The sequence below is a fragment of the Pseudonaja textilis genome, chromosome 1 (assembly GCF_049901715.1).
Source record: "Pseudonaja textilis isolate UNSWEBS1 chromosome 1, rPseTex1.2, whole genome shotgun sequence".
NCBI classification, from domain to species: Eukaryota; Metazoa; Chordata; class Lepidosauria; order Squamata; family Elapidae; genus Pseudonaja; species Pseudonaja textilis.
The window spans coordinates 34,184,459-34,207,987 of record NC_141990.1 but is presented as its reverse complement, the minus strand read 5'-3'; positions in this window follow the sequence as shown (position 1 = coordinate 34,207,987).

The window sequence follows — 23,529 nt, the reverse complement described above, 5'->3', positions numbered from 1 at the left end:
AATAGAATAGAATAGAATAGAATAGAATAGAATAGAATAGAATAGAATAGAATAGAATAGAATAGAATAACAGAGTTGGAAGGGACCTTGGACATCTTCTAGTCCAATCCCCTGCCCAGGCAAGAAATCCTACACCACTTCAGGCAAATGATTATCCAATCTCTTCTTAAAAACCTCCCGTGTGGGAGTATTCACAACTTCTGGAGTCAAGTTGTTCCACTGATTAATTGTTCTAACTATCAGGAAATTTCTCCTTAGTTCTAAGTTGCTTCTCTCCTTGATTAGTTTCCACCCATTGCTTCTTGTCTTGCCCTCAGGTGCTTGGAGAATAGCTTGACTCCCTCTTCTTTGTGGCAGCCCCTGAGATATTGGAACACTGCTATCATGTCTCCCCTACTCCTTCTTTTCATTAGACTAGACATACCTAATTCGTGCAACTGTTCTTCATATGTTTTAGCCTCCAGTCCCCTAATCATCTTTCTCTGCACTCTTTATAAAGTCTCAACATCTTTTTTACATTGTGGCGACCAAAACTGAATGCAGTATTCCAAGTGGGGCCTTATCAAAGCATTATAAAATATGATGCAAGTTTCAAACAGTTCTAGCTTTCTGTTTGAAAAATCTGACATACTTCAATTTCTCACTTCCCCTATTTTTAAGTGAATGAATTAGAAAAGAAGAATCCTCTCCCCCCCCCCAAAAAAATCAGTTGTCATCAAAAATATACTATAATACCAGTTATTAAGGAAAACTTTTAAAATAGTAGCAGTATCAATAACTGAAAAGAACCTCTCTCTTTTTTGTAGTGATTGTTAGAATTTGCCAAGTTAGCCCTATTTTAATTACTATGTGGCAAATTTACCACATAGTGAAAAAAACATTCAAAAAAGGCCAAGGCCTCCTTTCTTGGAATGCTGCTGCAGAGCCATAGTACAGATAAGTTCATCTTCTTACTCCAAGTAACTGACTACAGTATCATAGGGGAGTCATATTATAGAACCAAACTGAGAGCATCTGTTAAAGACCTTAATGAGTGGTTAAGATAACTTGAGAGAAAAAGAGTGAGTATCATGGACTACCTATGCATAAAAGACTACAAGACTTCTCAGGCTAATTCAGTCCCTGAATGAACTAATTTGGTGTCCATCTTATATGGTATGGTAGGTGTACTGAGCTTTTCCCTTGAATTTTACAAAGACTGGTTTTCATAGTCTAGATAAAGAAACCATATCACTTGACATAAAATGCATCATAGAGTGACAGAATTGTGGAGTGCGAAGGGACTACAAGGATCATCTAGTCTACATGGTCCAAACCCTGAACTGAGGCAACTTGAGGCTGAAGTCTTGCTAAGAGTTTCACTAAGACAAGGTTTGTACCATTTGTATTATTGTAAGCTTCTTAATTTTATTTTGTTTATTGAATTTACATTCCACTTTTCATTCAAGAGTTCAAGGTTTTCATAGAACTTCCTGATCCCATCTCCCTCTCTCCCAAAACAAGCCTTTGAGCCTAAGAGGTCCCATTTCTCCCCCCCCCCATAATAAACCTATGTTGGGCTAGGGAGAATAATTGATCCAAACTCACCCAGTGAGCTTCCCTGGCTGAGACTGGGATATCTCTGATGTCAATCCCAATTCTTTACCATTGTGCCATACTAGTTCTTTGCTTCCATGGGTAGATTTCTGATCCTGCCTTCAGGAGGATAGATCTTTGCTGAGTATTCTTAGAGGCTTAATATTTTACTTTCAGATCCTTGTCCATGGCAACTCTTGATACCCTCCTTTGACTTAGTTTTGCTATTACAGGAAGCAATCTTGAAGGTATGTTCTTCAGTAGTGAAACAACTATAGTTGCATTAGCACTTTCCTTATAAAGATGTTTTTTCTATGTTTTCTAAGTCTTCCTGATAACACCTTCTAAAACACAAAAGGCAATAAAAGTTCCAATCTTCCAAAACCTCTTTACCAAGAGGGAGAAAACTGAAATCTTGACTATTTCCATAATATATGCTATCCACATGGTAATCTACATTGGTCCTTTTCTAATGCCTGAAATGGTTTGTTTGTTTGTTTATTTATTTATTTGATGTGCATACAGGAAATCAATTCAGATAAAACAAAAATAATAATCATCATCATATTTTATGAAAGTGAACTAGAAGTCATGAAAAAGTGAAGTCGCTTCTAATTAAAATGAAGATGGAATACAAAATGCATCCTCAGAAGACAAAATATAAGCTTGCTTATGTTTCAAAAATTTCAGTAGGTCAAATCAGAGACCAGGTTGCAGCAGCTAATATGTTACCAGAGTTTCTGATATGATAATGGTCAGTAAATAGTGTTTGATATTGTGTTGACATCTGTCATGAAAGAGAAGAATTAGGGCTAGAGTTTTGGTCTAACCAATACTGGAACAGAATATTGGACTAAACAAGGCTTTCATGATAATTGCTATTTTTTTCCTGTATTCTTATATCACTGGAGAATTTTTACATTTTATTCCCGATAATTTTTTTTTTAATATCTAGAATCCCTCAATATTCATGAGCTAAACCAAGAAAGGGCAATTTTAAGAATGGTAAATATAAGAGGTTTAATTTATGTTAATATATTATTGTTTTGAGGCACATAATTATCCCAAATTTTTATTCCATATCTGCCTGATGAATTTTCTGCTATAAGGTGAGAGAAGAGAAGTATATATCTTTGAAAAAGCAAATAAGAAACCAGGCTACAATAGTCTTCAATATGTGGTTGTGATATGAAGCCTAATTTGATACATCTTCCTACCCAAATCCATTTAACTGCTCATAAATATGCCCACAGATGCAAATTATGATTGGCACCAATCAATGACATCTGAAGTGAACAGAAATAAACTCTGAAATAACTTCTAAATAGTTTTTAAAAGTTATAATGACATATTTTTGTAAATTTGAATGTAGGCTTACTATTTAAGTATACATTAAATTAAATACAATGGTTTATAGATTTAAAATAAAGAAACAGTAAATGTGATAGATGTAGAAGTTTGGACATTCTTTTATTCAGTATGTTGTAACAACTTCTTTATCAAAAATACCAGCTTGTGAAGTTTCCTGCTGCTGCTGCTTAATCTTTCTGGTTTTGGGTGTGTGTCTGTCCCACTCTTCCTTGCAGAGTTCTTTTAAATCTATATATATTTGATATGCAGTCCAAATTTAAGACCAGATTTGCAATAATGATTAGGGACAGTGAAAGGAATTCCAAAACATTTAGCTTTCTTTTCTATAAGTTGACTTGAAAGTATGTTTTGCATTGTTGTTTTGCTGAAAGGATATTTCAGCAAGACAACAATGCAAAACCTCTTTTCAACTTCAGTTTGTGTACTGACTGAGGAACATCAGCATCTTAGATATTTTGGCATTTAGTTTAATTAATTCTTTCTTCCATTTGCATAATATTTCCCATGCCACTGGTTCCCACACGATCCCAAAACATAAAAGAATCACTTCCATGTATAATGGTTGGCAAAGTACCCTGATCTTCAGACTCTCCATGCTTTTTTCTCCAAATACCCCTTGTGTGGTTCTGACAGAATACTACAATGTGTGTTTCATCACTCCAAAACCCTGTGCCTCAAAATTTTCCAGGTATATCAGTTTTACATACTTTATACAATAATATTTGTGATGAGATTAGACAAAAAGGTTTCCTCATGAAAACTGTCCCATGCAGATCTTTGTTGGATACATGTAGAGAGTAAGAAAGATGACTTTGATAGAAATATGCAAAAACTGTTATATAGACAAAGGGGGCTCTAGGAAACAAGATAATATTTAGAACAAGCTCAATCAGATACCTCCCTATATATTTGGTCTTCCAGATTGGGCCTTGACATCAACAGTATTGTGTAATTTCTTGTTTCTCACAATTGAAATAGTAAGCTAGAAGCATTTAGATTTTTCATATAAAGTTCCCCTGCTTCCTAAAAAGTGAATAGCTTCATTTTTAAATGTTTGGACAGTTTCTTAGAGGAGCCCATATTCATTGAAATCATATAACTATCCAGAGAAATTAGAAGGATCAGAATATTTATTCACTAATTGCAGGTCTAACATGTCAAAAACCTTTTGGGCCCATGTTATGACTTTAGAGTTTTTGTTTGTTTAAAAAAATAGCACTGAATCAACAAGTGGCATATCTGGACTTTTCATTTGTCATAGTCACTGTATTCTTTCTCTGTATCTGTAAACAACTGCACATAAATAATAAGACTGCATTCAAATATGCAGAAAGATGTAATGTTTAACTTTGTTTCATACAGAACTTGTGTCAGCTTCTTTTCACTTATGGATTCATTGAAACATAAAATTTGCTCAAAGAATGTTGCAATATACTAACAATCAAAAATAGGAAGCAGTGGCTAAAATATTACTAATGTGATATGTCAAGTTTTTAAAACAAATTGTTTTCCTCATGTCTTACATAGCATTGACAAGAATTCTAGAGACAGTACAGCCTAACAGAGGAAATGACTGGAAAAATAAAATGCTATGATTTTTTTTTAAAAGATAGGGATGATTCAAATAGAATCTATATGATGAATATTTTCCAGTATGGTGGACTATGTGAATGTGTAAAATAGAATTCTTTATTGGCCAAGTGTGATTGGACACACAAGGAATTTATCTTGGTGCAAATACTCTCAGTATACATAAAAGAAAAGATATATTCATATGTGTGCACATTCATGTGGTTTTCTGGTAGGTCACTTATTTCATTCCTGCTGGCATTTTGGCATTTTGGCAGATTGACAGATTCATTTAGATGTAATTCATCTTTTTAGACTTGAAACTTGTCAAGTAGTTCACATTGTTAAACACAAGTATTTAACTAGGCACAGAATTGTTTAAACTAGCTTTCCAAAAAAGAAAGGAACAATAATGTAATAAAAGGTTTTTCAGGGAGAAAGTGATATGATATGATGTGACAGTTTAGAAATAAAAATCACTGATGGAGTTGTGGAGGGGGTAAGGGAGAAGGAAAGAATTGTTACTCTAAAGTAAAAGTCAGAATTAATTTTGTTGATAACTCTCAAATGAAATGAGGAATCTTATAAATCAACCAACAATTTTCAGGCATTTTGGACATCAAGATCGTGAGGTCTAATTCTGGCAAGGTCAGAAGCACACCGATTGAGACCAGACTCTTTTGTTATGATAACAATGCACATATGTCATCAGCTCCTCCAACTAGAAGTGTGATCTTCTCGGCCCATTATACCACAAGGGCAGGAACAATATAACCTTGCTTTTACTATAAATAGGACTTGTATCTGACAGTTGGCAGTTGTCACATTTCATTGCTTGCAATTTTTTAGTTGCATTGGCCAAGAGAAGCCTGACACAGCTATAGTAACAAAGGGCTCCAGTTGCAATCCTCTCATCTCAGGAATATTGAGTTGTACTTTTGTCAGCTAGGAGCTTCTAGAACCATCAACTCCTTGACCTGAGCAATAGCACCTTCACAGCCAAATATTTCAGAGAAACAGATCCTTCCCTACAAATGTCTTATATTTATAACTGGGCCTGATGTTTAGAATAGGCAATGGATGGAAGGTTATACACTTCTAGTCTTTCTGGAAACTTTCTACTAGAGCGAAGATACTAGAGGTTAAACATGTCTCAGTTGAAAGCCAACCCCTAAGTTGGAGAAAATTAAATTCATGGATATTTCTATGGCCCTGAACTGCCTTCAAATATTTCCTATGTGTCTCATAAGCCCTACAGTCAAGGCAAGCAAATGGAAATCAGCCTTTTATTTATTGGCAGTTATGAAACATCATTGTGCATAAATGCAGTAACCATTAGTATAAAACTGTATATAGATATATTGGAAAATTAGCATGGCAAATATAATCCTATCTAGGATTTCAAATTCTGTTTGATTCCATAAATAAGAATATCATTTTAGTCTTATATACCTCCCCATAGCATTTTCTATCAGTCTCTGGGCAGTTTACAATATAGAAACATTATTTGCATACAGGTAGTCCTCAAGTTACGACCACAATTGAGCTCAAAATTTCTGTTGTGAACTGAGACATTTGTTAAGTGCATTTTGCTCCATTTTACATTTTTTTCTTGCTACAGTTGTTAAGTGAATCACTGCAATTGTTCAGTTAGTCATGTGACTGTTAAGTGAATCTGGCTTCCCCCTTGACTTTGCTTGTTAGCAGGTCATAAAAGGGGATCACATAACCTCCGGACTCTGCATGTGTGATCAATATGAGTCCGTTGCTAAGCCTTTGAATTTCGATCACGTGACCATGGGGATGCTGCAACAGTCTTAAGTATGAAAAACAGTCATAAGTCACTTTTTTCAGTACCTCCATAACTTTGAACCATTACTAAGTGAACTGTTGTAAGTCAAGGACCAACTGTATTGCCCCCCAAAATCTGAGTCCTCATTTTATTGACCTTGGAAGGATTGAAAGCTGAATCAATCTTGAGCCCCATCAGGAACAAATTCCAGGCTGCAGGCAGAGTTTGCCTGTAATATTGCATTTTAACCATTGTACCCACCAGAGCTCCTATCTTTATATAATACTATATAAGGGATTTTGAATGGCACACTTAGAACTCATTAAATATATATTGGGCTGTGTATAAGTGAATCAAGTTTGAAAATTTAAATTTCTAGATAGGTGACTGAGGAAGATTAACATTTCTTGCTCATCTCAAACATTCAGTGGTTGTCTTGGGCTCTTCCACTAGTTTATGCTGACTAAAATAATCCCCACATGTTCCTCTTTTCCCTTATTAATTTGGAACAATAATATAATTTAAGAAAATATGTGTGCCTGTTTGGTGATACTTTATTTTATTTCACTTCAGATACAAATATTTTTTGCTTTATGATATATCTATTCATGGAAGGAAAGGAGCATATAATGCATGACTTGACTAAATAATTCCAGCAAAATGTACAACTATATTTAAATTTGTATATGAGTACAAGATTGTGGGACTCAAAAGTTATTTAACATCTTAACTGAAACTGGAAAATGTTAATGAGGCAGTTTAAATACTTGCAGCTTCTTGCTCATGTCCCTCTGGGACTATTTATCTGTTGATAACCATGTTTACAGCAATAAAATAGTGATTAAACATACAGATTACAAAGAGTTAGACTCTTATATTGACCATTACTTTAACAATGTTAGAGAGAGATGGAAGATACAAGAAGAGAAACAAGACAAGATAATGGGAGATGATAAATGAAAAATAAAGGGACTCCCTCAAATCACCAGGGTGAAATTTGGTGGGGGTAAGATGTGACAAGGATGAGTAATTAGGTAGTAAAGAAATCTAGGCAGCGATTAAAAAAAGCAGCTTGGTAGAAAATGCATCCAGAAGATGGCAGCTTCTATAGGTGATGATACCAACAACCAGCCTATGTATCCATTCACTACATTTTTTGTTCTTACCCTCTGGGATCTGGAATGCAGATGGTTGGGCAAATTATTAAGAATGAAAAGATGGTGGTATAAGGTTTACTCCTGGGATTGGTTTTGTTGACTCCATTTGAAATAGCAATGAAAACCCAAATAAATGTAGCACAAGAAGGTGAGTGAGTAGGATTTGGGGTTGTTTTTCAGGGAAGGGTTGGTTCTTTCCGTTCATTGTTAACTCTCGGCAACTGCCTGAGCAGATCCATGCATTTTTTCTTGACAAAATTTTAGTTGCTGTTTGCTATTCCTTTGTCTTAGAACTGAGAGAACATGACTGACCCAGGGTTACCAAGTTGGCCTTATGCCAAATTTGGGATTAGATTTGGGATCTCTCAACCTCCCCATTTCTAGCCTGATGCCTGAACCACAAAACTGGCCCTCACACTTAATTCTTATAGCAAATAATAATAATAATAAAAATCCCTTTATCCATTAAAGTCTGAAAAGTTTTAAAATATTTCCTATGACATTAAAATGATAACATTCTTAGGAAGAATATTCCACACCTGGGATGCCAATAAAAAAGACCTTCCTCATATGTATACCCTGGACCAAGCTAATGTCATTTTTAACCACTAGGTTTTTAGTATAACATATAGTAGATGCACACTATGGCCTGGGAATGTAGGTGAGGGTAATTCCAGGTGCAGAGACACTAAACAAGGAAGGAATTTCACAGGTTGATAAGTTAGTTTAATTGACAGTTCCTTTGCATCGATGATGAATGAATGCACAGCATGTTGGGTATAAAAGTTTTACAAACTACATAGACCTTCCACATGGCATTGACACACCATGGCAGAATATTGCACACATGCCTGGTGTCTGTCCCAGGGAGCATTGTATGTCTTCTCCTTTATGTATTTACCTTTAATAAAGCTTGTGATGATCACACTGGCTGTCAGATCCTCTTTCTTGAAAGTCTGTCATGAATATTGGCTCCTGGAGGGCATTGATATTGCACTTACATTACAGGAAACAGCATGATCACTACCACTGTCTCTTCTATAGTGGCAAGCTCTAGCAGCAGTAAAAGAAGACCTTTCAAAACATACAGACTTACCAGTGAGAGGAGAGAATTCATTTTTCAACAATATACAGGTAACACTCAAAAAATTAGAATATCGTGCAAAAGTTCATTTATTTCAGTAATGCAACTTAAAAGGTGAAACTAATATACGAGATAGACTCATTACATGCAAAGCAAGATAGTTCAAGCTGTGATGTGTCATAATTGAGATGATTATGGCTTACAGCTCATGAAAACCCCAAATCCACAATCTCAGAAAATTAGAATATTGTGAAAAGGTTCAATATTCTAGGCTCAAAGTGTCCCATTCTAATCAGCTAATTAAGCCATAACACCTGCAAAGGGTTTCTGAGCCTTTAAATGGTCTCTCCGTCTGGTTCAGTAGGAAGCACAATCACAGTTGTTCACCTCACAGTTGTGCAGAAAACCATCATTGACACCCTCCATAAGGAGGGAAAGCCGCAAAAGATAATTGCAAAAGAAGTTGGATGTTCCCAAAGTGCTGTATCAAAGCACATTAATAGAAAGTTATGTGGAAGGTGAAAGTGTGGAAGAAAAAGGTGCACAAGCAGCAGGGATGACCGCAGCCTGGAGAGGATTGTCAGGAAAAGGCCATTCAAAAGTGTTGGGGACTTTCACAAGGAGTGGACTGAGGCTGGAGTCAGTGCATCAAGAGCCACCACACAGAGATGGATCCTGGACATGGGCTTCAAATGTTGTATTCCTCTTGTCAAGCCACTCCTGAACAACAAATAACGTCAGAAGTGTCTTACCTGGGCTAATGAAAAAAAGAACTGGTCTGTTGTTCAGTGGTCCAAAGTCCTCTTTTCTGATGAGAGCAACTTTTGCATCTCATTTGAAAACCAAGGACCCAGAGTCTGGAGGAAGAATGGAGAGGCACAGACTGCAAGATGCTTGAAGTCCAGTGTGAAGTTTCCACAGTCTGTTGATTTGGGGAGCCATGCCATCCACTGGTGTTGGTCCACTGTGCTTCATCAAGTCCAGGGTCAATGCAACCGTCTACCACGAAATTTTGGAGCACTTCATGCTTCCTTCCACAGATGAGTTTTATGGGGATGCTAACTTCATTTTCCAGCAGGACTTGGCACCTGCCTACACTCCCCAAAGCACCAAAACCTGGTTCAGTGACTGTGAGATTATTGTGCTTGATTGGCCAGCAAACTCACCTGACTTGAACCCCACAGAGAATCTATAAGGCATTGCCAAGAGAAAGATGAGAGACATGAGACCGAACAACACAGAAGAGCTGAAGGCTGCTATTGAAGCATCCTGGTCTTCCATAACACCTCAGCAGTGCCATAGGCTGATAGTTTCCATGCCTCGATGCATTGAGGCAGTAATTGCTGCAAAAGTAGCCCAAACCAGGTACTGAGTGCATATGCACGCTTATACTTTTCAGAGGCCCGATATTGTTCTATGTACAATCCTTGTTTTATTGATTGCATGTAATATTCTAATTTTCTGAGATTGTGGATTGGGGTTTTTTAATGAGCTGTAAGCCATAATCATCTCAATTATGACAAATCACAGCTTGAACTATCTTGCTTTGCATGTAATGAGTCTATCTCATATATTAGCTTCACCTTTTAAGTTGCATTATTGAAATAAATGAACTTTTGCACGATATTCTAATTTTTCGAGTTTCACCTGTATATAGCTGACTTTTTTTAAAAAAAGCCCTATGGTATTGATTTACTTTTAACATTTTAAATATAACATAGAACTCTTAGGGCATATTCTAGTACATTATTTAATAAGAGAATGTCAATATAGCTTCAAATTAAATAATTAGATAAGGATGAGGACTTGGCCTGTAAAAAAAAAAGATATATATTTTTGTTGTTTATTGTACCTATTATATTAGAGCAGAGGTCTCCAAACTTGGCAACTTTAAGATTTGTGGACTTCAACTCCCAGAATTCTCCAGCCAGCTATGCTAACTAGAGAATTCTAGAGTTAAAACCCACAAGTCTTAAAGTTGCCAAGTTTGGCAACCCCTGTATTAGAGTTACCATAGCCGGTACATCTAGATACCAATCCAATTACCTGCTAGATGGCTACAAAGAAATAAAGAAAACATCTGGAACAAAATACTGTAAATTAGGTGTTCTGAATCCAGGTTTCCCTCATCTTTTCCTTTATAGTTTACTTGTAATAAGGAAATGCATTTCAAAGGAAGGTATTGGGATTGCAAAGTTGTTCTCTCTACAGCTAACTTTTTATATGATTTTTTTAAATTAGCATTTATTCACAAGCACAAATTGCAATAGCACTTAGACTTATATCCTACTTTACAACACTTTACAGCCTGCTCTAAGCAGTCTACAGAGTCAGCATATGGCCCCCAACTATTTGGGTCCTCATTTTAGCCACCTTGGAAGGATGTAAGGCTGAGTCAACCTTGAGCCTGGTGAGATTTGAACTGTCAAATTACAGGCAGCTAGCAGTCAGCCGAAGTAGCCTGAAGTATTCCACTCTAACCACTATGCCAGCTAAATCTCCTTAACGTTTAATTATTCACATAAACTTGAAGTCAATATTATATTCTCCAGTTTAAAAGGAATCAGCCTTCATTTTTCTCCCTGCTGCCCTGGAAATATCAAAATGATTCCTCCTGTCTCCCACCTTTATTTCTTAACAATACAGAGAAACAGAGAGAAATTTTCTTTCTTCCCTTCCCTCTGTTGGATTTTACTCTGACTCTGCTGGAATAGGAAATGCTGAGAAATGTCATTTTATGAGCATAACTGACTAATGCCAGGGAATGAATCTCTCATCAGTAGTTGGTGTTGTGATCATTTTGAGAAAGGAAACAAAACTGTAATCTAGGGATGCATAAAGTAATCTGCCAGGGATTTCAAGGGGTAAAAATGTGCAACCTGCCAAAATGGAATATCATGGTCATACTAGAAGCCCTCTAGTGTCTAGCATTCTTTTTTAAAAATGTGTAGAATGATGGGAGGAAGAATGTGGAAAACATTTCGAACATTAGATTGGAGACTAGGTATGGGGATTAAAACAGTTTACAAAAGGTATGTACCAGTATATGACAGGAATGGGTATTTGGGGGTGCAAATATAATTATGTTTTTTAAAAAATCCTACTAAGAGAAATGGTAAATTACATACTTTGATAACAGATATAATGATGTCAAGAAATAGGACATAAAACCACACCAATTTTAGACTGAATCACATATTCTTATGACAGCTATCAACCTTAGAAAACATGTTGCTTGCAAATCCCACTCCCAAGTTCAAAGGAGAAAGCCCCTCCCAAGATTGTTGGAAGGAATCTTACAGGTAATCTAGTCCAATGCCCCTGCTCAGTGTAGGATCCTTCACAGAGAATTTGTTTTTTAAAGCGATGGAATGCAAAATTGGAAAAATCAGGCCTTAGGGCAAAATTCCTTAGGGTTTTATTTTCCCCATCCAGCTTTTAAGTGCAGTTTGGGTCTGCAGAAGCAACGTTTAGAACAAAGTCACCCAGCCTCAGTAAAGCACAATTCATCCTCTGCCTCTTGTAATGAAGCCTTCAGATAGACTTAAACTATAGAAGCTACATATTGTAGCATTGCTGCCCTTTCTATAAGTTTGTGTGAGATTTTGTGGCCAGTAGGTAAAATCCTTACTTGGTTGTAATAATGAGGTGATAGAGAAAACATTGCACTTGCATATTTTACTATTTTATAACTTTGTCATCTCGGTATGTAAACTGCAACCATAAGTTTCTCTAAACAGTACAAAGATGGCCATCCATTATCTTTCCTTTTCTTACCCATATAAACTTTTCCACTATTTATAAAAAAAGAGATTTCTTGTTATTTTACCAATGACCCTTCAGAACTTTTAGAGACTGAGCGATATTATTGTATTTTCTTTATAATAACTTGGCATTTCACTGAACACTTCCTGCATATGCAAAACTATAGCAATTTCTCAGTGTAAATGCCCTACCCCAAATCTTTGTGTTTCTCTTTGCAAGTTTCTTTGTAAAAGGAAGCATCACAAAAAATCTGAAATGCATGATTAGGAAGCAAAAACATAAAGAAGACACATAAAGAAGACAACAAGATTATCTGGCATTACTATTTTTTTTTTTAATCATGACAGCGTTTGTATGCAAGAATGCAGAAGACAGAAAGTGAACAAGGAATTAAATGAACATTTTTTAAAAATAGATAAAGATAAAAATAGATAAAGCTACTAGATTGGAACCAAACAGTTTAGGCATTCTCTGTTTTCTTTCCTCAGTTTTATTTGTATTAATTAGATAAAAGAAACAAAAAGAAATATATACATAAAATAAAGTTTAAAGTGAGAGTTGAAATGCAAATATAGTTATTAAAAGGTTTTCTTTATTTTGTTTGCTCTGAGTATCTGTGAAGGCCATTGGCTAAGGCTGTTTCTTCTATAGTTGATTGTTATTGGAAAATTTATGCATTCTGTTATCCGTGATAAACTGCTTGCTCTGTAATATAATCTGAATTTAAGAAAAGCTTGTCCAACTCTCTTTTTAAGTCTTTCAATTTTTTAATCTGAATCATTTTTTCTCAATTTATCTCAATTTATGATTTGTTCTTTTTAATTCTGCAATTATTTAATCTGGCATTTGAATTAGACCAACAAAGGTTTTTTGTTGTTGTTGTTGTTGTTGTCATCCTAAATTCTGGCTAATAAAGTTTTAACTTTATCTGCCTTTCAAGAACTTGTTATTTTTTTTCCTGTTTTGTTGCAATTGTTTTGAAATGTGTCTTCATTGCATTCTGTCAAGTAACGATCTAAATGCATTTCACTTGATCCCTTGTTATTTCACAGGTAATTTCTTTTTTGACAAAAATTTCTTCCTCAGAAGTTAAGTTCCTCATTATTATCTTTGTTTTGTATCCAGAAAAACAACCAAAAACTCTGGTTATTTTTATTACCTGCTGTATAGAGCTTTGTGGTTTTTATCTACATTTCATCTTGGGTTCTTTTCCTTGAATTTTGATCCCAATTATCTGGTTAACTTTTCAGATCTTGTTGGCCAAAAGCAGAGCAATTACAAATTGTAAAGAATACAGTAAATATCTTCACCTGACCTTTTGCTAACTGAAAAGCTTGTAGTGAGTGCTCCATTCACTGTAACCTTTGCTGTTTGCAACAGCAACAGCACTTAGACTTATATACTGCTTCATATGATTTTATAGCCCTAAACAGAGGTGGGATTCTACCAGTTCGCACCTATTCTCTAGAACTGGTTGTTAACATTCTAAGAAGTTCGGAGAAACAGTTGTTAGAAGAAATTACTGGCCTAATCCTGTAAGAAAGGCAGGAAGGAAACATTTTGGTGTTGCTTACAGAAAGTGCTTCTCCATTAACCCTTATTACCTTCTCGGCAGGACTAGACTTCCTGTCTCAGGAACGTCTCTAGAGTATTTTTCCTCTTCTTTGCTGGTACTTTGCTTGTGTGGAGTGACCATTCAAAGTTACAATGGCACTGAAAAAGTGACTTATGACCATTTTTCACACTTACTGTTGCAGCATCCCCACAGTCAGGAGAGGCCAGGCGAGGAGATGCGTGCCTCGATGTGAGTGATACTATATTGAGTTGGCCACACCCAGCCAATAACATGACCACCAAACCATGTCCACCCAGTCACATGACCACCAAGCCACGCCTATCACCTAAGTCACACCCGCAGAACTGGTTGTTAAAAAAATTGAATCCCACCCCTGGCCCTAAATGTTAATCTGGATCCTCATTTTACTGAACTTGGAAAGATGGAAAGCTGAGCCAACCTTGAGCTGGTCAGAATCAAACCGCTGGCAAGTGGGCAGAATTAGCCTGCATTCCACTGCTCCACCACAGCTTATGTTTGCCCATGATATATGGCCTCTACCAGATTTTGAATTCTTCTCTGGGATTTCCTTTATTTCAGAACTCTTGAATAAAAAAAAGTCTATCCTAAATTGTCAAAGGCTTTTTCCATTTCTAGAAATATTACCGATCCCTTCTTTTTTTTAATATTGATGAATTCTACTGTGTTGTATATAGACATTTGCATACTCGTAATACTACGTTTCGATTGGACAATCACTACCGCCTAGCAATTGGTGGTTAACAACATATTATGATTGGCCACCTAAATGGCGGGAGGTTTAAAATGATGCCATTGGTTGCGAGCCGCGAGCAACCCCTATAAAAGAGGCTGCCGCAGCTCGAGTTTAGTTGAAGTTACTGACAGTTAAATAAAGAGCTGAACTCAAATCCGGACTCGAGTCTATCTTGTTCTGGCGATAGAACACTGGCGACGAGGGTGGGATTGAGAGGACAAAGACCGTAAGCACGTGGCGAAGAGAGCCAAGAAGTCAAAGAGATGGCCAGAAATAATTCACCACCTGCACCATTCAACCCAGCCAAAGAGGATTGGGAATCATATATTGACAGGTTCCTGATGTTCCTAGAGAGTAACGAACTGCAAGGAATCACAGACCAAAGGAAGAGAGCCGTATTCCTAACGCATTGTGGACCTACCATTTTTAAAATGGCCAAAGCATTGGCAAAACTGCATGATGTCAAACAGATGGCATGGCCGGACCTGAACTGGATGCTGAGAGCCCATTACGCACCTGTTGTTTCCAATCTTATTCGAAGACACGAATTTTATAAACGGGATCAACGAGAAAGTGAAAGTATCGGGGATTTCATAGCAGCACTAAGGGACATTGGAGGAGCATGCGAATTTCTCAACATGGACGAAGCCATGAGAGACCACGTGGTCCTCGGATTGAGAGACACTACCCTCCAGAGCAAACTACTAAATCAATCCAACACCACCATAAATGAAGCCATCGCTGAGGCAACCGCAGCTGAGGCAGCGAAAAAATCTGCAGCAAAAATGAAGCAAATGAATACGGCCAACAGCCCAAGCCAGAGCAGAGAAAAGAAAGTGGAAGGTACCCAGAAACACACTACCGCAATCACCCACCATGAAGACATCAATTCATCAACTGACTCTGAGGACAAAGATGAAGAGGTACATAGGCTCCAGTCAGAACGGAACCGGTGAGAAAAAAGAGGAAGGAAACCTGATTTTCAGTGTGCTGGATGTGGAAGAAATCACCTGCATTCTGCCATTTTTTGGATGCCATCTGCAGACACTGCGAAAAACGGGGGCACATTGCAAGGGTCTGCCAAAACAAAAAGAGCGATAGTCCAAAAAGACGAGGCAGCAACCCCCCCCACCCCCGAACTAAGGAGAAGCAAACTGGAAGTCATTGGAGCCGGGAAAATAGAAGTCAGCAGCTCAACGAGAAGGAAGAAACACACCAGACAATTATCATTGGGAATGCCAGAGCAACTGATGCTAAGAAGGTTCGAATAAACGTCAAAATAGAGGGAGAGCCATGTGAAATGGAAGTGGACTCCGGCTCATATCTGTCAATGGTATCATGGAACACAATAAAAAGCTTGATACCAGACATACGATGAAAGGAACTTGAAGAGCAAAGCCTGATGTTAAAAGACTACCAAGGAAACAAGATTCTGGTAGTTGGACTGGGACATTTCAAGGTAAAATTCAAGAAACACACTGAAATTCTTCCATTGACCATCGTCAACCGAGACCACCCCAGTCTGCTTGGTTTAGAATGGTTCATGCCTTTGGGGATTGAAGTGATAGGAATCAACAGCGTCACTGAGACAGACTGGGAAGAAAGCCTGAGGAAGGAGTTCCAGGACGTATTCGATGGGATGCTAGGCAAGTACCGTGGGACCCCTATCTCATTTAGCCTAAACCCAAACATAGCCCCCATCCGGCTAAAGGCCAGATGCGTCCCCTTTGCGTTAAAGCCAAAACTCGATGAGCAGCTGAACAAACTCATCGCACAAGGGGTGCTAGAGCCAATCGACCATGCAAGATGGGAAACCTCGATTGTGACTCCCATGAAACCAGATGGGTCTGTGCGCATCTGTGGTGACTACAAGGCCACCCTGAACCACACATTACAGCAGAGCGCATACCCCGTTCCAGTAGTCCAGCACCTCTTGCACTCATTGGGGGGAGGAAAAGTTTTTGCAAAGCTCGATCTCACGCAGGCATATCAACAATTGCCGGTTGATTCCGAGATGGCAGAGGTACAGTCTATTGTAACACATAGGGGGGCATTTAAATGCAACAGATTGCAGTTTGGTGTCAGTGTGGCCCCCGGCATTTTCCAAAGCCTGATGGAACACCTCCTCCAAGGACTAAAAGGGGTGGTTCCCTATTTTGATGATGTATTGGTATCCACCAGAAATAAAAAACAACTAAAGGACTGACTAAGGGAAGTCTTGCAAAGGTTTAGAGAAGCAGGACTCAAGGTCAAAAAAGAAAAATGCCAACTTGCCACAAATCAGGTCGAGTTCCTAGGATATCTTATTGATGAAGCAGGAATCCACCCCACTGAAAAAAAAATACGAGCGATAAAAGAAGCACCCAGACCCAAAAACAAAACAGACTTGCAGGCATTCTTGGTACTCATTAATTTTTATAATGTCTTTTTGCCGTAGAAGGCAACAATAGCAGAACCACTGCATAGACTACTCGATAAAAAAGCCATCTGGGCATGGGGCCGATGAGAAGAAGCTGCATTCCAAAGAATTAAGGACTTAATTACATCCAAAACTGTATTAATCCAATACAGCGACACGCTACCACTGACTGTCACCTGCGATGCTTCACCATTCGGGGTAGGTGCAATACTTAGCCACACACTACCTGATGGCAGAGAGGCACCGATCGCCTTTTATTCCAAAACACTGTCAAAAGCCAAAAGAAACTACAGCCAACTGGACAGAGAAGCCTTGGCTGCTATCTCAGGGGTAAAACGTTTACACAAATACCTTTATGGTAGGACATTTTCCTTAATTACTGACCACAAGCCACTGTTAGGAATCCTGGCAGGAGACAGGGCCACCCCTAACATCCTGTCTCCAAGGATGACAAGTTGGTCGGAATTTCTTGCAGCCTACAACTACAAGCTCATCTATCGACCAGGAAAAGCCATACCCCATGCCGATGCACTGAGCCACTCACCTCTACCAGACCACAACAACGACCCAGCTCCCACCACATGCACCCTGCAAATTGAAACAATATCAAACCTGCCCATCACCACATCGGACATCGCAAGGGAAACATGCCGATGCACTGAGCCACTCACCTCTACCAGACCACGACAACGATCCAGCTTCCACCACATGCACCCTGCAAATTGAAACAATATCAAACCTGCCCATCACCACATCGGACATCGCAAGGGAAACTGCAAAAGACACACTAATGGCCCGACTCCTGAACTGGGTGGGGAGGGGCTGCCTGGAAAATGACAAAATGAGACTTTTAAACCATTCAGAACCCGGCAAACTGAGCTGTCAATTGAAAAAAGGATGCATATTGTGGGGGGATGGGGTTGTTGTTCCAAGAAAATTACTGGAAGACGTGCTGAACATGTTACATGAGGACACCCGGGCATGGTAAAAATGAAGTCCCTGGCCAGAAGCTACATCTGGTGGCAAGGAATAGACAAAGACATTGAAATGTGGGTAAAAACATGTAATAAATGCCAGACGTCCAGACCTACCCCCCCTTTAGCACCGGTCCTTGACTGGGAGAAACCCAGAGGCCCCGGTCAAGGATCCACATAGACTTCGCTGGATCCACAAAGGGATATACATTTTTAATCATCGTCGATGCCTACTCGAACTGGTTGGAGGTCAGCATCATGAGTTCATCAACAACTGAAGCTGTCACTAAACAACTAAAGAAACTCTTCGCCACTCATGGATTACCAGATGTGTTAGTCTCGGACAATGGCCCACAGACAATCGGACAATGGCCCTTTAGCTTTTGAACAATTCCTCGCAGAACAAGGCATATGACATGCCCTGACAGTGCCAGTCCATCTGGCATCAAACGGATGGGAGGAATGCATGGTTTGATACATGAAAGAAGCATTAGAAAAACTTGAAGGGGGTGACATGCAAGGCAAAATAAATACAATGCTTACAATTCAACATATAACGCCGTACACAACAACAAACAAGAGTCCAGCTGAACTTTTAATGGGCAGAAAATTGCAAACACATTTGGACAGACTACACCCCACCTACAACCCCAAAAAGCCACCAGACTCCTCCAGTAAGTACCGCATGTTTATACCAGGTGACCTGGTATACGCGAAAAATCTTACTAGAGACCCATTGTGGTTACCGGCCACGATAACACAAATAACAGGCCCCCGGTCATACCGATTGGAAACGATGGATGGCAGAACCTGGAAAAGGCACATAAACCAACTACGGTCTCAAAACCTCAAACGCAACACCGACACACCCTGAAACATAAAGCAAACCCATACAAAACAGCCAATAAGTAATAATAAAACCAGAGAGGGGGGGAACCATTAAATAATAAAGAAAGGGAAGACCCTCCTTTAACACGATTAAAAACAGTCCACCAACCAGCAACAGAAAGCCCCAAAACAAATAAAAACTACTTACCAACAGGCGAGTTTGAAAGAAGGGAGCTGGAGGAGAACCAGGGAAGAAGCAGCCGAGCCGACTCTACCTGCCCGAGTAAGCCAGAAGGGAGCAGCAAAGCCAGCTCAACCAACCTAACAAGGCCTGGCGGGAGCGGCATGGCTGACACACCCTTCCAAGAAGTTCCTGAGAGAAGGACAGGAGAAACATCGATCCCGTCCAAACCGATTGAAGACAACACAAAGACTGAGCTGCACAGGTCAAGTAGGACCCACAAAAGCCCCGCCTATTTGCATGACTACGTCACGTAAAGTTGGACCGTACCAAGAGGGGAGGGGTGTTGTATATAGACATTTGCATACTCGTAATACTACGTTCCGATTGGACAATCACTACCGCCTAGCGATTGGTAGTTAACAGCATATTATGATTGGCCGCCTAAATGGCGGGAGGTTTAAAATGATGCCATTGGTTGCGAGCCGTGAGCAGCTGCTATAAAAGAGGCTGCCATGGCTCAAGTTTAGTTGAAGTTACTGAAGTTAAATAAAGAACTGAACTCAACTCCGGTCTCAAGTCTATCTTGTTCTGGCGATAGAACATACTGCATGACAAATCTATTGTACCCTGGCTGTTAATGTGAGTGCAATTCTGGGAATAGACTTCCTTATATGATCAGCTAATACAGCAGTAAATATATTGATATACAGTAGACAAGTTGATCTATATGACTGGGGATTCTTTAGTTCACCCCCTTCTTTGTTTATGAATATTATATATGCCTCTTCCTATGCATTTCATATTGTTTTTGTTATTTTAATTTCATTCATATTCTAAGGGGTTCCATTAGACCCTCTTCTAGTTTATTGTAATATAGAGCCGTCACCTTGTTGGGCCTGGCACTTTACCAATTTTAATTTTTGAGTTATTATAAATTTCCTTAATACTTGTAAATGTTCAATAAATTCTTTAGGTACTTAATTTTTAATTTAGGTTTTCAAAATTTCCTTGCCAAATTAGTGTCTTGGATATAATTTCTTTACAAATTTTGCAAATTGCTCCATTATTTCTGATTTTGTATATCATTGTTTCCTCTCTTTCTCTATTATTCTAATACTACTTATTTCTCTTTTCTAATTTGATATGCCATAAGCTTCTCTAGTTGTGTGCATTTTCAAAAGATTTTACATATTTTATCTTCTTTTGAAGTGCTGCAATTTTCCAATAAGTTTAATTGTTATTTAACTTTTTCAATGCTTGTTGACCTGGATTGAGTTTATGAATCTCTTGTAAGTACTTTATTTTTTTCTAAAATTCTGATTTTTGTCTTTTATGTTCTGTTTTGATTCACCATATGCCTCATTAAGATTTCTCTTATGTAAATTTTTTGTCTCCCATAAAATTGTCTCTGACCTACCTGGCATCTTATTTATTCCTTTTATTCCTCTCCTCTTTGCACTTCTGCAGCATGCTTCCTTGGAAGTTTGGGGTTCTGTATGAAATGCAAGAGCTCCATTAAATGATGGTTTCTGGAATTATTTCAAGAATGGTCCTCACTTTCAATATCTATTTATTATGCATCATGTAAGGGTGGAACTACAACTCAGGTAGCAGCATTCTAATTCTACATTCTTCTTCGTACCAGTGGAATAAAGTTATACCTTTTTTTGGATAGTTAAAGAAGCTAACAGAAAGAATCCATTTCATAAATAAATACAAAAATCCCTCATGGTGAATTTCCTCCAATCCCCCAGTCCTTCCAAAATCTTCAGCTTACTTTATTTTTATATAAAGAAATTTTAGGTTTTCTTTTTATAGAGCAATGATCCCATGAAAAATAAATTTATGTATATGGATAAAAACAGGAATGACTGAATAATTTAGTATCAAAATGAAATGAGCACTTAGAATTTGATCTATAAGAAAGCCACATTGAACATCAGCCATAGTTTGAGTACATGGTATAAATGCCTAACAAGCACTGTTTTTATTGCAACAACAATCATTTACATTAGAGTGTTTTGCTTTATGGTCTTGCCCTTGACAAACGTTATTTATCATGTATAGGTTTGTTTAAAGAAAAAGTCTGGTTTATGCACTTTGAATCAAAAGCCTCATTACTTTTAATTAAAAAGGAATGAAGATACATGGGAGCTAATTTGAATAACAGCTCCATCCTGCATTAAATATTTCTAAATAATTCAAAATGTATGCCATAATAGAAAAAAAACCAGGTATTATTTTCAATTAAAATTAAATATTGATACATATGTGAATATGCAGAAAGTTTTTTAAAAATGCACAATAGAGTGTTTAAGACAGATAATTACAAGATATTCATTGTGCCACATTTGAACATGTTGTTTTGGTTAAATTTGTCTATGTATGGAATGCAGTAAAACTATTTATCTTCTTAATTTAGGAAAAGTTGGAAATGCCCCTGTTGAAGATTGTTTCATATCTTTGACTTGGATCTAAGCTTCATTTTTTCTTAAGGACAACCTAATACCACCATTTCAAATTACCATGTGAATTTCAGTGACTGATTCCATTCGGGATAAGCAAACATAAACTGATGCACATTGGGCCTACATACTGAAGGGATGTGAAGTGGCCATTATTGATGAGGAAAAGGGTTTTGATAATACAGTTGGATAATTCAGTGAAAACTGTGTGAGCTGTTCGGGAAAGCTCTGAAAAAGCAAAATACTGGATTTTTCATATAAAGCTGCAATTTTCTTATCACAAAATTTGGAAGTTGATGAACTACCAAATTCCTACAAAACTGTATTAGCTACTGCTTGCAAGTTTAATTTGTAGGTTCATTGAACAGATAAAGGAGATTAACTGTAAGAAATTACACAAAAAAGGTGAAGTTGGGATCACCTGATCATATCTGTTATTTTGAAAGCAGGAATCATTGATGTAAATGCTCCTATAATTCATTCATATATTTTTTTCTCTTGTGCCATCTACCCTTTAAAAATCAAATTAGATTTTAGATTGTAGATCATGTTGTGCCAGTTTAGTATTTAAGTTAAACCTGCTGAGCTACTCTAATGGTTTAATATATTCAAACACTGTTTTTGACACTGGCTTCCAAAATATTTTCCAGCCAGGATTGCATCACACATATAGTCAACGCATTGATTAATGCCAGCCAAGTCTGATTAAAAATGCATATTCCCCACTTTTTTGCCTAACAAAAAACGGATGTCTTCCATCCAGCTGTGAAATCTCTATGCATGGTTAAAAATTTAGCTTCACTATAAGCATAGAAAACACAGGAATTGCCATATCATATAATTTTAGTGAGTCATCTCAGCCAGGATTTTGCCTTTCGCCATGGCTCTGTCTGAACAGAGCATAATCAAGCTGTTTTTAAAAGCCATCCTGCTGGAATGCAGTACAATATGTCCAATGTGCCATTCAGAAAGGAGTATGGACACTAGCATACTCTTAATCTTATTCAAATGAGATTTGTGCTGCTTATCCAATGCTGGTCAAGGCTGTCAAGACTGAAGGCACAAACTTAGATGGATATTTCATTTCCATCTCATGTTTTGGTCATTTCTTTCGTTCTTTGTGCTTCCCTTTTTTAAAATTTAATTTAATTACTAGATTATAGTTCCAGTAATCAAACCCCAAAATCAGAATTTCATTTCTTTCTTTTTCAAACAAGAAGTTCAATACTGGTTTCCAAATAGAAACAAAGCTAGACACTTGTTTTTTTTCAAAGATGGTATTTGATGCCAACCTCTTTTCTTCAGGAAAAGAGATCTGTTGATAATATGCTAGTGTATATAGGAGTAAAGATGGCATCCTTGGGAAATGAATTTAAAGGATTGAAATGGATACCTGTACAAAGATACAAATTAATTCTGATGATCTTTGTGTATGTTGCTAAGTAATCACAAAAAACTTATATATATATTCCAAAGATTCCAAAGATTCCAAAGAAACACTATCACCAATCCAATCCAAAAAGAGAAACCCCCCAAAAACCAAGACACAGAACAAGAAAACGGTATTGCACTCCTCCCCTACATTAAAGCCACCACAGACAAAATCAGCAAAATTCTCCACAAACACAATATCAAGACAGCTTTCAGCACTGACCAAAAAATAGCCAACATCCTAAGAAACCCCAAAGACAAGATCCAGCTAGAAAACCAAGGAGTTTATGAAATACCATGCAACAATTGCCCAGCCACATACATTGGACAAACCAACAGGAGAATAAATGCACGCATCGCAGAACACAAAAATGCAGTCAGAAGAGAAGAAAATACTTCCTCCCTCTTCCACAGGGGTGGGCAATTAATTTCTGTCAGGGGCCACATGGAAAATCAGATTTGCGTTCGAGGGCAGAACCAATTTTATAAAAGGCCATCATAAAGGGCCCATTATAAAATGCAGCAAATTATATATAAGAATATATATATATATATATATATATATATATATATATATATATATAT